This window comes from Amblyomma americanum, chromosome 11 (assembly GCF_052857255.1).
Source record: "Amblyomma americanum isolate KBUSLIRL-KWMA chromosome 11, ASM5285725v1, whole genome shotgun sequence".
Taxonomy (NCBI): Eukaryota; Metazoa; Arthropoda; class Arachnida; order Ixodida; family Ixodidae; genus Amblyomma; species Amblyomma americanum.
This window is the reverse complement of record NC_135507.1, coordinates 47,968,678-47,982,661: the sequence shown is the minus strand read 5'-3', so window position 1 is coordinate 47,982,661 and position 13,984 is coordinate 47,968,678.

The following is a 13,984-nucleotide window of genomic DNA, read 5'->3' as shown; positions in this document are numbered from 1 at the left end:
GCACTTTGGTTATGGCACTCGGCTAATTTCGCGAATGACGTGGGTTCGATCCCAGCCACGGTGGTCGAATTTTCATGGAGGCGAAACTCTAGAGGCCCGTGTACTGTGCGATGTCATTGCACGTTAAAGAACCCCAGGTGGTCGAAATTTACGGAGCCCTTCACTACAGCGTTCCTAATAGCCGGAGTCGCTTTGGGCCATTAAACCCCATAAATCAAACCAAACCAAGACAACTTGCACCTCAAAAGGCAAGATATTCCGTTCGATGCAGTGAGACAGGGCACAGTGCAGAGACAACAGCAACGAAGCTTACTCACGTGGCATCGTGCTTCAAATGGTGAGATTCAGGACTCAAGAGCGCTACCTGGGTGTCCAACTGGTTCGCTATAAGGCCCGACCGAAATATGGCTTTCCGTGTGTGCCTTAGCTGATTTTGATTTGAAAAGAATATTATTTAGGCACTACCTGCGACGTTGCGTTCCGGATAGTTTGGATAGAGGTACAACGCAACCAAGGCGTTGGCTGGGGCGTTTAATTCCTTCCCTAACAACGTGTATACATAAACAGCTAAGTCACACACTAAGATCCAAAACGGCTGGGTACTACTGGAACGCTACGCATCAGGGATCTGACAGTCGGCCGTCGCTCTATACTAAAGATTCTTGTTCCACCAGCCATAACATATAGATATCCAGCCAATCACTGAAATGCACTGCGAGGCTAATCGTTTCGGTGTTCATCCTTCCTGCCAATTATGACGGGATGGAGCAGACTGCGCATTTACACGTGTCTAGTTCGACGGCTCCTCCTCATTTCCACCAAGAGATGTGGCTCTGAACAGCGCACCGATAACTCAAGTACGCGAGGGCGTTGCTGTGCAGATATTCCTTTTCGCCTCACATGAAACACGCCCAGGATCCACGAGCGCTGCACGCAGCTTGCAACTACGTACAGCGTCCAAGAGGCGTTTCAAGCGCGTTGCAGCGTCTGTCGACAAAGCTGCACGAACAGCAAGGCTCGGGGTGCATGCAGTCGGTGACCACGTGACCGCGTAACGGAGTAGCGGGTAACTCGGCAGGAGAGCCGTCTTCGAGCGAAAGAACGCCAGCGACAGAGGACCGAACTCTTCTGTTTTAACGAGGTAGACGAATTATGTTAACGTAGCATATACAAAATAAAAGCATTGGCCAAACAAATTTAACAAGGTGGCACATATAAATTGGAGGACGCTTAAGCTTCGCCTTTAAGAGCGGAGACCGACAGTGTGTTGCAGAGCTGCCAGGGTGTCCACGGAACGCCTTCGCCCGTTCGGCGCAACGCCGTGCCCATGAAAGAAATGGCCTGGAGTCCCCAGCAGGCCTCTGAAGAAAGCCCATCCGCCGCCGAAAGAGGTCGCCAAAAAGTTGCGGAGACGCTGCTGCCTGAATTGGCCGTTGAGCGTCTCCGTTGCGATTTTAGAGGAAAGGAAAGACGCGGTAACTGCCTCACATATCAGTGGACACCTCAACCACGCCGTCAGGGAAGGGAGGAAGTTTGCAGTCAAAGACAAATGATGTAATGGAGGTCTGCGGCCTCTCTGGCGTCGCATTCGTTGAACACAAGAGCACACGGGCGCGATCTACATCACAGGTGCTCGGACAGTGCGGGCACCACGACATCGCAATGGTTGGCACCCGCACAAAACAGGACGCACGCAGGGCCGGCCACCGCTGCCTGCCCGTCTGCAAAGCCCGAAGAGGTCGCAATGTGTTGTACCCACGATGCCGCGCGCAGGGGCGGAACCGTCATGTTATCACCGGACCGAGCGTTCGGACCAGTGGACGTCCAATGATTTCGTTTGCTGGTTCCCTAAATTGAAATCCACAACCCCTATGCGATGTCAGTCCACGTTATTAACTCCAGATCGGCGAAATTACCGAAGCCCTGTACTACGGCGCCTCTCATAGCCTGAATCGCTTTGGAACACCGAACTATATCAACCCAAACCGAACACGGTCATTATACAACCTATCATGCCTCAGTGCAAGCTATTCGCATTACTCTTCATCTCTATATCATAGATAGCGCTGCGTTCAAACAGATCACGACAGTAGATTAAAATGCATTATAAAGCAGAACGCGATTTTTATGGGGTCACATTTCAAAATTTGCACACTCATAATTATTCATGAGCGCATCAGTACACAAAGACACTTCACGAAGTCAGAGACCACGACGCATTCACTAAGTCCACCTTCTATTCAGTTCGAACCAACAAGCCTTCTTGAAGCGATTGCGCGTACTCACATGGCAATCTGAGAGACCTTGGTTCCATTCCCAGTGTATAAGCGATTTTTTATGCCGAAAGCATTTATAGGCCCATGACTCGACAGCGGGGATGTTCGCAGAAACGTGTCACAGTATAGCTGTCAATCGAACTAATGACGTCAGCATACAAGAACCGAATAAAAACTGAAAAACCTTAAAAATGAATGAAAAATAAAAACAATAAGAAATAAAGGAAATTGAAAAACACAGGTAAGTGAAATATCTAAAAAGAAACAGAAATTGAAATGGCGAATAGAAAATAAAAACAACAGAAAAACTTTTCATAATAACGCCTACTGCCGTCTTGGAAAAACCCCGCGTTCTAGAAAGTTCCATGCGTTGGCATTATCTGCGCGCAAGCAAAATTAAGTGCCCTCAGAAATTTTTATTTGGTGGTTCTCGTGTTTCGTGTAACAACGCCAACGGCCCACGACGCCGACTTTTCTCCGGAACGAGCTCCTTAAAGCGATCGCGTTAAACTCCGAACGGAACGGCGCAACCTGCCAAAGGCAAGCAAAGTTCGAGGAGGATATAGCGTGCGCAGTACTCGAACGCAACAACGCCAAACGGCATCTGGATCCAGGGGTTTAGGCAACGCACAACGAAGCTTTCAGCCATGAAACAACCAAGATCACACATAGAAAAATTGGCGAAAACCTTTTAAATTTCAGGAAACGGTAAGCTGACTCGCAATTACCTTCCCTCGTGGTTGTCGGAGGAGCTCGTCGTCCGAAATGGGCACGAAATGAAGCAACGTATTCCAAAATGAAAATCGCAATTTTTGCCAAACGCCAGCTACCAGCGTGTTTTTAATAACAGCTGTTCACGGCTTTTCTTTTCTCAACGCCGGAAAATGCCGGCGCGTCGCTCGAACGCTGGTCTGAAGACCGCGAAACTCTAAGCACAACGCTCGCCTAATTCGGATTAGACTTGCACAGCTTAGGTTGCCGCGTTACTATTTTTTTATGAACTGTCCGCACTGACATTTTTTTATGACAAGCGTCCGTCCTTGTAACTTCTCCCAGCTGATAGACCCAGAAAGCCATTATACGTAAGCGGCAAGATGAATGTCTCGGTTACTGCATCGTGACGGACAGCGAGGTATAAAAATAATTCGATAACGCACAGAAGAAATGTGACGTTTAAGCAAGCAAGCCCAAAGCAGCCTCTGTCATCCGTGCTCACTTCGAACGCTCAGTCTTAGCAGGTCTGGAAGCATTCTCCATCAAGATGAACAAAAATTCCGACTCTTGGGAAAGATTATGAAACTGCAATATGCATTTTCGCAATAATTAGACGCCATCCCCCACATCTAAAACATCCACTATTGACCCACTTCCTCGTGCAATTGCTTTTGCGAGGTCGGGCCTAAACGCATGCTACAACGCGCCCGGAAAATTGCAAGCCCGTATCGCCCGTATAAATTATTCGAAAAACTTCCGACGCGCTGAATCAATCTGTATTTACTAATGCCGAGGCAATACATCGCGACTGAGGAAAAATCGGGACCCAAATTGCGAAGGAGCTTGATAAATACTTGGTACACCTCTCGTTAAGCGCGCCGTCAGGCCTAACGACAGATTTCGATCTCAAATCATTAGAGAAAAAACTGGTTGCCAAAATCCTCAACACATCACGAACTTAAAAATCTCGTTCAGAGAGATATGACAAAATGCATGGGAAAATATTGCGAAGCAGCAAATAACAATACTCACGGAGCTTTGTGTCTCCGGGAACTGAGCTGACGAACAACCAGCATCCAACTACAGCTGCGTCTTCTCGCTCTCTGCTCCCTTCGCGGACTGGCTCATTACGTGGTCGAGTGTCACGTGATCATGCTCGCGTGCTATTGGCGCGCATAAAACAAGAAAAAGAAAAGTGTCTGAAATGCGTCCTGTTTTCACACGGACGCGCGCCGGGACGCTGGGTTTGGTTTGCTAGAAAAATGATATTTATACGGAAATTACTGAATGTTTCATGACCGGCGGGTCCCTCGATGCCGCCACTTGGGGGTGGAATCATTTTTTTTAAACGAAAACTCTCCCCCCCCCCCCCCCCCCTCCTGTAGCTCCTTCGCCATGTGCGAGAGTTTGAACTTGAACCGAGCAGAAACCACCTCAGGAACCACACGACGACAACCAGCCGCCGCCGAAACCGAGCGCTGCTTTCTGTTTCTATAGGCCGTCGGCGTTCATTGTGCTCATTGACGTTGGCGCTGAGAGCGTTCTAGGTTCCGATGAATTTGTGGGAAGGAAGGGTGCATAACTGGCTCCCTTGTTCAGTGGACACCACAATCATGCTTTGAGGTAGGTGGCGGTGGTGAGTGTGATGTGGGCTGCATGCATTAGCGCCGAAACACGCTATTGCAGACAAGCGCACTGCAGCAATAGGCCGCAGCGTTCATTAGGGGACCAACCTCTGGCGATCGAACATTAACTGACATCTTCCAGGGTGGCAGGGTGGGCACGGTGCTTCTACATTGTGCGGAACGCACTCAACGTTACAAACACCCGAGACGCGTCTACTTGCCCGATGCACTACAGAAAAATGGAAATTAAAAATTGGTTTTGAGGAATGTAAATGGTGCAGTTATGTTCTCACATAAGTAGGTGGACACCCGAATCACGCCATAAGGAAGAGATAAAGGATGGAGAAAAAGAAGAAAGCGAGAAAGAGGTGCCCTAGTGAAGGTCTTCCAGAAAATGAAAATTATAATCTTGTTTTTTGGGGAAAGGAAATGGCGCAGTATCTGTCTCATATATCATTGGACACCTGAACCGCGCCATAAGGGAACGGGAAAGGAGGGAGTGAAAGAAGAAAGGAAGAAAGAGGTGCCGTAGTGGAGGGCTCCGGGATAATTTCGGCCAGCTGGGTATCTTTAACGTGCACTGACATCGCTCAGCATACGGGCGCCTTAGCGTGTTTCCTCCATAAAAACGCAGCCGCCGCGGTCGGGGTCGAACCCGGGAACTCCGGATCAGTATTCGAGCGCCCTAACCACTGAGCCACCGCGGCGGGTCGAAAATGAAAATCAAAGTTGGTTTTGGGGAAAGGAAATGGCGCAGTATCTGTTTCACTTATCGGCAGATACCTGAACCGCTCCGTACAAGAAGGGATAAAGTAGAGAGTGAAAGGGTTAAGGAAGAAAGAGGTGCCGTAGTGGAGGGCTTCGGAAAATTTTTGACCACTTGGGGATCTTAAACATGCACTGATATCGCACAGCACACAGGCGCCTATGCCTACGCTGCCACCGCGGTCGGGTTCGACCCCGGGTACTCCGGGTCAGTAGCCGAGCGCGCTAACCACTGAGGTTCAGCAATAGTTAAACCGCAGGTAATGTTGGAGGGAAAAGCTTCACTACGTTATAAGTAAAGCAGTCTTCGGGTAGGCAGCACAACGACCTTGAACGAACTTCCGCCCAACCAAGGATAGCCGTATATTACCATATATGGCACAGTTATGGTGTCGAGTCCTTGAGGCCTGACCTTTAGTTGACCTTTGGCATTGGGTGAGCTTCGGGTTGATCTTTGACATTTAGAACGTCCGATAGGGGGTTGTGAAGCCACGTGATGACATTCGATGGGTGTGTCGTAAGACAATGTAATATCACGTCATAGCCACGTGGTCGTGTGGGTATATATAGAGCGGCTGACGCGAGCGTGTAACGGAGCTGCGATACATGAGCCTCAAGTGCTTAGTAAGTCGTTGCTTTTTTCTAAATTCCAGGGTTGCGCAAGTTAAATCACTGCATATTTTTTTAAGTGCGTTAGCTCTTAACGCCTTGTTCATTTCTTCGGATCAGCTACCACCTCCTTTCGGGGTGAAATTTCCTAAGAATTCTAAGATGACGGCTCCATACTAAATCGATATAACAACCCATTTGGTGATTGATCAGTGACGTCATTATTATATTAAACTGCTGATTGATTGGTGGCGTTACTGATATATCCAATGAATGACTGATTGCTGACGTCACTTATAAATCCAAAGGTGTCAAATTCGCATTTCCCATCGTGTATCTCACTTTAATCTAATTGTAACAAATTTAATTGTAGTAAACCAAGCAGCTAATGCTGGTTACTTCGTCTTCCAGGCGATGGCATCATCTTTTTCCCCTCTGTTCTGTACCTGGACGCGTCCGCATGCAAAACCTAACTCTGAAGATCTCGCCGCCCTTCTTCATTCGTGGTTCTTTGTGTCCATGTTTCTGAGCCCCGGTTTAATCCAGAAATTCGTCCTCGTCTTGCTGTCAATGTCGGTCTTATCTTCGCCCTCGTCTTCTACCAGGTATCCCAGCTTTGCCGGTTGCGGTCTACCAGTGGCCGATCTTTTACGTCTTTCCAGTAGAAACCTGATGACGGTTTCGCTTTACGTGCACCTCATAGGTGCCGTAGGCCCCCCCATGTTCATCAGCTTCTCGGTCGAGGCGCTCTTCATGACCCGAATTGCTTTCTTATCCGCCTTTCCGATGAAATTGTTTGTTGAGGAAAGGCAATCTGTCAGTGCGTGTTAAAGATTATAAAATTTGAAATCAACGGACAACCCCTGAGAAGCGCGAATAAACTTTGCATCTTAGGAATGTGGCTGTAGGAGAAATGAAAGCGGGGTCATGCCATCAAGCTTTTATAACGCTCAAAAAACATTTGCAGAATGTTTTGCCTCCATAAAAAACGCGGCGGCTCCGCTGTGCGCTGTGCGCCGTGCGCTGTGCGATGTCAGTGCACGTTAAAGATCCCCAGGTGGTCGAAATTATTCCGGAGCCCTCCACTACGGCACCTCTCTCTTCCTTTCTTCTATCACTCCCTCCTTTAGCCTTCCCTTACGGCGCTGTTCAGGTGACCAACGATATATGAGACAGATACACCGCCATTTCCTTTCCACCAATACCAATTGTAATTATTATTTTCACCCGGACAATTGAAACACACTTTTTGAACTTGGTTGCTTACGCCAGTCGTCTTGCACCAAATAAGAGCGCTGGAGTCTGTGTGTACGTGAAACAAGGTATCACCGCCGTCAGACATCTCCCTTCGATCTCAGTGAATAATGATTAAGCCTGCTGTGTTCGGCTTCTGGAGAGCGCAATTATCGTCCAAGAAGTCTATGTGTCACCGAGAACGTCTGTCAAGCAGACGATTGATGTGTTTGCCACGTGTATACCAGCATACGGCATGATTTCACAGCTGTGTGTGACTATGGGTGATTTCGACAGGACACCGGACACTCTTACTTAGTGTATGAAAGAAAAGTTTGACTTTGAGCTTCGGATCCACACGTCCAGACTACACAATGTTGAACTACTATAGACCTTGTATATCAAAGAGACTCTACCAAATCGAAATACTGTATAGACAAAATTGAGACCGCTGCATGCTACTTCACAAATCATCGGGCAGTCTTCGCCTCTGTCAAGCAAAATGAATAAAAGATGTGTACACCCAATGTCTCTCATTGCTAAACAAACAGTGACAACAACAAGCTCAGCCAGGAAGGCGTACCTCCCGCTACGTATATCCTGACGTAGCGGAGCTAAGCCACTAATAATAATAATAATTGGTTTTTGGGGGGAAAGGAAATGGCGCAGTATCTGTCTAATATATCGTTGGACACCTGAACCGCGCCGCAAGGGAAGGGATAAAGGAGGGAGTGAAAGAAGAAAGGAAGAAGAGGTGCCGTAGTGTAGGGCTCCGGAATAATTTCGACCACCTGGGGATCTTTAACGTGCACTGACATCGCACAGCACACGGGCAACTCAGCGTTTTTCCTCCATAAAAACGCAGCCGCCGCGGTCGGGTTCGAACCCGGGAAATCCGGATCAGTAGTCGAGCGCCCTAACCACTGCACCTGGGGATCTGTAACGTGCACTGACATCGCACAGCACACGGGCGCCTTTGCGTTTTGCCTCCATCGAAACGCTGCCACCGCGGTCGTGTTCGAGCCCGTAGACCTTATTACTTTTACCTTTTTGAGCGCTGTTATATTTCCTTTGGGCTGTGCCAGCAGCGTTCTGATTTGAGGATTTCATGTAGGCATCTACTGCGCATACGCATCAATGTCCAAGGCTCACGCGCGCTCTATCAAGCAGTAAAAAGTGAAAACGTCTGTACGCTCGCCCCGCCGCGGTGGCTCAGTGGTTAGGGCGCTCTGCTACTCTGGAGTTTTCGAGTTCGAACCCGACCGCAGCGGCCGCGTTTCGATGGAGGCGAAACGATAAGGCGTCCGTGTGCTGTGCGCTGTCAGTGCATGTTACAGATCCCCAGGTGGTCGAAATTATTCCGGAGCCCTCCACTACGGCACCACTTTCTTCCTTTCTTTCACTCCCTCCTTTTTCCCTTCCCAAACGGCGCAGTTCAGGTGTCCGCCGTTATGTGGCACATACTGCGCCGTTTCCTTTCCTCAGAAACCGCCAAAATACGCAGAACGCTCGCGATTCACGGTTGCGGTCGTCGATTCAAGTGGCAAAACGCGCATAACGGCAAGTGTATCGTGCGAGCGCGCAGAAGAAGCGAAGGAAGCGGCGGTGGTACTCGCTCTAACGGATTCGACTTGCACCACGGTTCTTTGTGACTCGCGACAAACGGTCTGAAACTTCGCCATAGGATGGATCTCACAGAGCGCGGCCCGATTCATGAGCAATCGAAAAGTCTTGCGGGAGGTAGATTTTTAAACAAGAATTCTGTGGTTCCCGGCGCACATGGGAGAAGTATCGAAGACATATCGCAACCGAAACGAGACGGCACAAGCCATGGCGCGCGAGCTCGCGAACCGTGTAGGCAACCGTCGTCCATGGGACCGCACCAAAGACTGCTTGAACAGCTACAACGAAATTACCAACGCCCCGTGCCTGGCCCACCGAACCTTCCCTCCGCCCAGCGACAAGCTGGACTGGGCGCGCGCGGTGGCCCTTAGACAACTGCAGACGCTTACGTACCCAAACGCGGAACGATGCCACAGGCTCTACTGTGGCAAGTACCCGACAAATATATGCAAGGTCTGCCGCACTGATATCGCCACTGAAGTCCGCATGCTCTGGGATTGTAGCGAAAACCCGGACAGTGCTTCAGGAACCCTCCCACCACGGTGGGCCGCTGCCGTACGCACCCCCAGCCTCGGTTACCAACTCTGGGCCGTCCAGCAGGGCCGCGAGGTGACGGCAAGGCCACACCTCGATGTCTCCGAGTGGGAGACCTAAGGCCCCGTCGGCGAAAGCACTGCAGGGAAAGCGGAGCACACCCATCTGTGCTGTGCCGCAGCTGGCCAAAACCGTCATTCACGAGGAGCTCCAGGACCATCTCTTCATATACACCGACGGCTCTGTGGCCCGCGAGAGCTGCTCCCTTGCAGCGCAGCTACCATCCCCGCCCTGCGACTGCACAGCCAGCAACACGCAACCTTCCTGGCATCCTCCACCACGGCGGAGTTGATGGGAATACGTCTCGGGCTGGACCTTCTGCTCACCCTCTGCCCACCGCCGCCCAGGAGAGCTCAGCTGTGCGACTCCCGCGCCGTCCACAGCCGCCAGGAATCTAACGGCCGCGGTACCCCACTAGTGCGGGAAATTCGCTCGCGCGTCGAGCGCCTCGCACAGAGAGGATGCGCCGTGCGTGCACAGTGGGTGCCCGGTCACTGAGGCATCGCCGGCAACGATGAAACTGACGACCTCGCGACCGCTGCACACCAACTACCTGCCAGCGATCTCCCCTTGCGCTGGAGGACGTGCGTGCGGCCCTCCACGACCATCTCCGAAAGCAGCACCCCGACCCACGCATCGCGGGAGGTGAGCGCATCGACAGTGTCACCGGCTGTCGCGCACTTACACGGTCACAACGTGCAATGATCCTCCACGCGCGCATTGGCTGCGTGAGGCCCGGGGAACGACGGGTGCGTCACGGAATCGCGACGAGTTATGTGCGTGACGGATGCTGTGCGGTGGAAACGCTAGAACACCTGCTCCTTCACTGTGCCGCGTTCGCCGATGCTCGTCGCGATATGCTCGCGGCCTATAGGGCATACTACCAGACTCCATCAAGACGCTCTTGTGGCTGCAGGGCAGTGCGCGCACTCGTAAGCGAACATTGGTGAGCCTCTGTGCATTCCTCGAACACACGGGCTTAACGTCCCGTCTGTTCTCCGTCAGGTAGTTACACGCAGTGACCGAACGCTCCGCGAGTTATACATTGAACGATTAATAACTGGACGCCCCACTCCAGTTGTAGCCAACACAGTGCTGTGCGCGTGCGTGATTTAATTCCTCTAAAATGAACTAATCACGCGCTCAACCTGGACACATTTCTTATTGTGTAAATTGTTTGTGCATATTACATCTCAACCTTTCCTCTCTTTCCGTCCCCTCCTCTCTTTCATCTCATTTCTCCATTCTGTCTGCCATCCTTCATTTCCGCTGCCCCAGCTCAGGTGCTTCAGTATCGATGGCAGATGCCGGGGCTAGCAAAAATCTTTTCCTTTCTTTTTAATATTATTTTAATAAAAACCACTTACTACTACTAGCCTCATAGAGCACTCATCCTCCTATGCTCTCATTACTTTCTGTAGTCGAACACATTTCAAGAAGGCAGCGATGAGTGTCTCCCAGTGGAGGTCCTCCTGTCAAATGGCGTCGACTGGTTCTCATGACGTCACGGTTCCAAATGCAGCAGAGGCTAGGCAGGAAGGGGAAGAGACGGTCCTTTGTCTTCGTGACCTGAGGAATGAGTTGTGTTTTACTCGGGCTAGGGCTGCGGAGGGGTGGTGAATGAAGGTTGGAAAAAGAGAGGGGTCGCTAGCGCTGACGAGGCCACTCCCCGCAGAATGGATGCAGACTATCTCCTAGTCTTTCCTAGCTAGCTTCTGCAACATAGCCATAAAAAGTTTTTTGAATGTATGGCGTGAAATTGCAGGAGTCTGTACAAGCAACTCCGTTAGATGGGATTAACCGCAACGTCGATCATGACTACTGTTCCACGCCGCTGACTGGATGGCTTCTTTTGAGCGGTATTAGCCGCTATCTTCTAGACTTGCATTCTACTATAGCTTCAGTGCACGCAGCATCGAAAGAGGAACGAAATGAGTCGGAATATTATCGTAGCTGACAGCGTTTGAAAAATTGGTAACTGGTTTTGAGGAAAAGAAATTACGCCGTAATTGTCTTACATATCTTAGTGGACACCAGAACTGCAGCGAAAGGGAAGGGATAAAGGAGGGAGTGAAAGAAAGAGGAAAAGAAAGGGAGAAAAAGAGAAAGAAAGAAGGAAGGAAAGAAAGAAGGAGAGAAAGAAGTGCCGTAGTGGAGGGCTCTGGAATAATTTCGACCACCTGGGGATCTTTACCGTGCACTGACATCGCACAGCATACGGGCGCCTTTTGCGTTTGCCTCCATAGAAACGGGGCCGCCGCAGTCGGGTTCGAACCCGGGTGCTCCGGCTCAGAAGAGCGCCTTAACCACTGAGCCACCACGCCAGATAACGGCAGTGGCAGCCTCATTTCATTTTGGTGAGGCTTTAAAGTGCATCGACCTCAAGGTGGATTGTGCTAGCCAGTATTCCTTAAACTCGGTAGTTAACATAACATCGTAAATATAAGTGAATGACCGTTTCTAGAGTTGGGCGGAAATTCGCTAAACGCTTGGGAAGAGGCACACATTAATGATCGCTGGAGATGATTTCCTCGTAGACAATTTGGCAGGCTACTCCGGATTACGCGGCAAGAGAAGAAACCAAATACTTGTGTATAAATTTTCGCCCGCTCACACATACAAACAGGAAGTTACCAGCTTCCAGAAGAATGGTAAGTTAAAAAGAGAGGAGACCGTAAGTTCGTGCTGTAAAGAAGGGGTTTTCGTTGGAAATGACTGGCGAATAATGTGTACCCCCTGCGGTTCCTTAACACGCGCGTTGACATCGCATAGCACACTGACGCTTTTCGATTTCTTCTGCACTTAGATGCGGCCGCCGCCGCTAGAGATACATATTGAAACCTTGGGCTGAGAAAGCGTATGCCTGGTCGCTACTTCTACATGACGGGTTAAAAAAGTGCTATGCAAAAACGTTTTCAGAAGCAGTGTCACTTAGTACTACTGTTGCCCGTTGAAACTAAGTATGCCTCTAGGAGTTTTCCTGTGCGCTGTCAGCGCGAGTTAAAGATCCCCAGGTGGTCGAAATTATTCCGCAGACTACCACTACGGCACCTCTTTCTTCCTTTCTTTCACTCCTTCCTTTATCACTTCCCTTACGGCGCGGTTCAGGTGTCCGCTGATATGTGAGACAGTTACTGAGTCATTTCCTTTCCTCAAAACCAAAACCAAACCAGATGCTTAGGATTCAAAGATCTCAAGGCCCTAGCTCCCAAGCACCCATCCTTGGGATTCAAAGATATCCCGCCGCGGTGGCTTAGTGGTTAAGGCACTCGGCTATTGATCCGGAGTTCCCGGGTTCGAACCCGACCGCGGCGGCTGCGTTTGCGTTTCAATGGAGGCGAAACGATAAGGCGCCCGTGTGCTGTGCGATGACAGTGCACGTTATAGATCGCCAGGTGATCGAAACTATTCCGGAGTCATCCCCTACGGCATCTCTTTCTTCTTTAACTCCCTCCTTTCGTTATTCCTTCCCTTACTGTGCGGTACAGGTGTGCGCCGATAGGTGAGACAGCTACTGCGCCATAATTCCTGTCCCCAAAAACTAATTTTCAATTTTTTTCTAGGATTTCTTTGGGCGATTTATGTATACTACTACTAAGGTAGTCAATATGACTCACTTTACATTCGATTATACGCGCCAAATATACGGATGCTGCTCACCCAAGATCACCATATCATGTTCCTTTCTAGTGAAGCAGGTGTAAACCGGAATCTGGGTAAACCGGAATCTGCGGTATAGCTTTGTCATCTGGAGAGCAAAAAAATGTAAACGAACATACAATGTAACTAACAAATTGTTCGCCCGACTAATCAGGGTGACTTGAGCAGCAATTTCCAGGAACTCGACAGAGCTTTGTCCTGATGATTGGTGCGAAGAGCTAGTCCTTATGACTGAGACAGCTGCGGTCGACCCGTATACGACAGAAATAAGATAATGAAGAGAGCACACGAAATTCACGTTACAATTTAGCTGCATGGCATGCCAGTGACAGGATCGAGAGGCCCAAATAGAAATGCATAATCTTGTTCGCTCTAGATAAAGAAAGAGTGCATTCCCCACCACCTCCAATACGCTGCAGAGAATCAGGGAGAGCGACAATCTCGCTAACGAGGCATCTGTGCTCGTAGGAAATTGTCCGCTTTCAAATTTTTATTTATTTTTATTTATTTATTTATTGATACTGTCAGCCGTAGGCCGTTACAGGGTGAAAACAGATACATATGTAAGTTATGTCACACAGCCACAAGTATGAACAGTGCACAATTCAAAATAGTCAAATTGAAAACGACAGTCATCGCAACACAGCTGTCCTGCACTGCAGATACAGACCTAAAGCACAAACGCTAGCGGGTAAATATTTTAGCTTACAACCATAAAATAGCAGTAGGGAAACAAAACGTATGAAAAGAAAAACAAAATTACAAGGATGTCTATTCAGGTAAGTGACGGTACAAGCAATTTTCAAATTGGGGGAGATTGTCTATTTGCAGAAAGGTCTGAGGCAGGGAATTCCACTCTGTTATTGTTCTGGGGAAAAAGGAGTA